Source organism: Penaeus monodon, chromosome 15 (assembly GCF_015228065.2).
Source record: "Penaeus monodon isolate SGIC_2016 chromosome 15, NSTDA_Pmon_1, whole genome shotgun sequence".
Lineage (NCBI taxonomy): Eukaryota > Metazoa > Arthropoda > Malacostraca > Decapoda > Penaeidae > Penaeus > Penaeus monodon.
Genome location: NC_051400.1, coordinates 35,817,541 through 35,817,948, shown reverse-complemented (window position 1 = coordinate 35,817,948; position 408 = coordinate 35,817,541).

The window sequence follows — 408 nt, the reverse complement described above, 5'->3', positions numbered from 1 at the left end:
CTAAACACAAGCAATGCAGGTTGGTGAAAGAAACAGAGAATAACAGAATTTCCCTTCCGAATCGCCCACCCCCTCATCCCCCCCCTTTCCCCTCCCTCCTCCCTCCCACCCTCCCTCTTTTCCCCTCCCCCCTCTTCCCTTCAACCTTCCCTCATTCCCACCCCTTTCCCCTCCTACCTCATCCCTCCCTCCCACCCTCCCTCCTTCCCCCTCCTCCCTCCAACCTTCCCTCATTTCCCCTCTTCCCTCCCCTCATCCCCTTCCTCCCCCCCTCCCCTTTCAGCCCTCATGGCTCCCTGGCTTGTGTACACATGTATACATTGTGTGGTTGAGGAGATCCAGCCGCTGGTTCACACGGCAAGTCATAAGCGCTGTTATTCCCCACAATTACTGCCGTAGATGAGCACG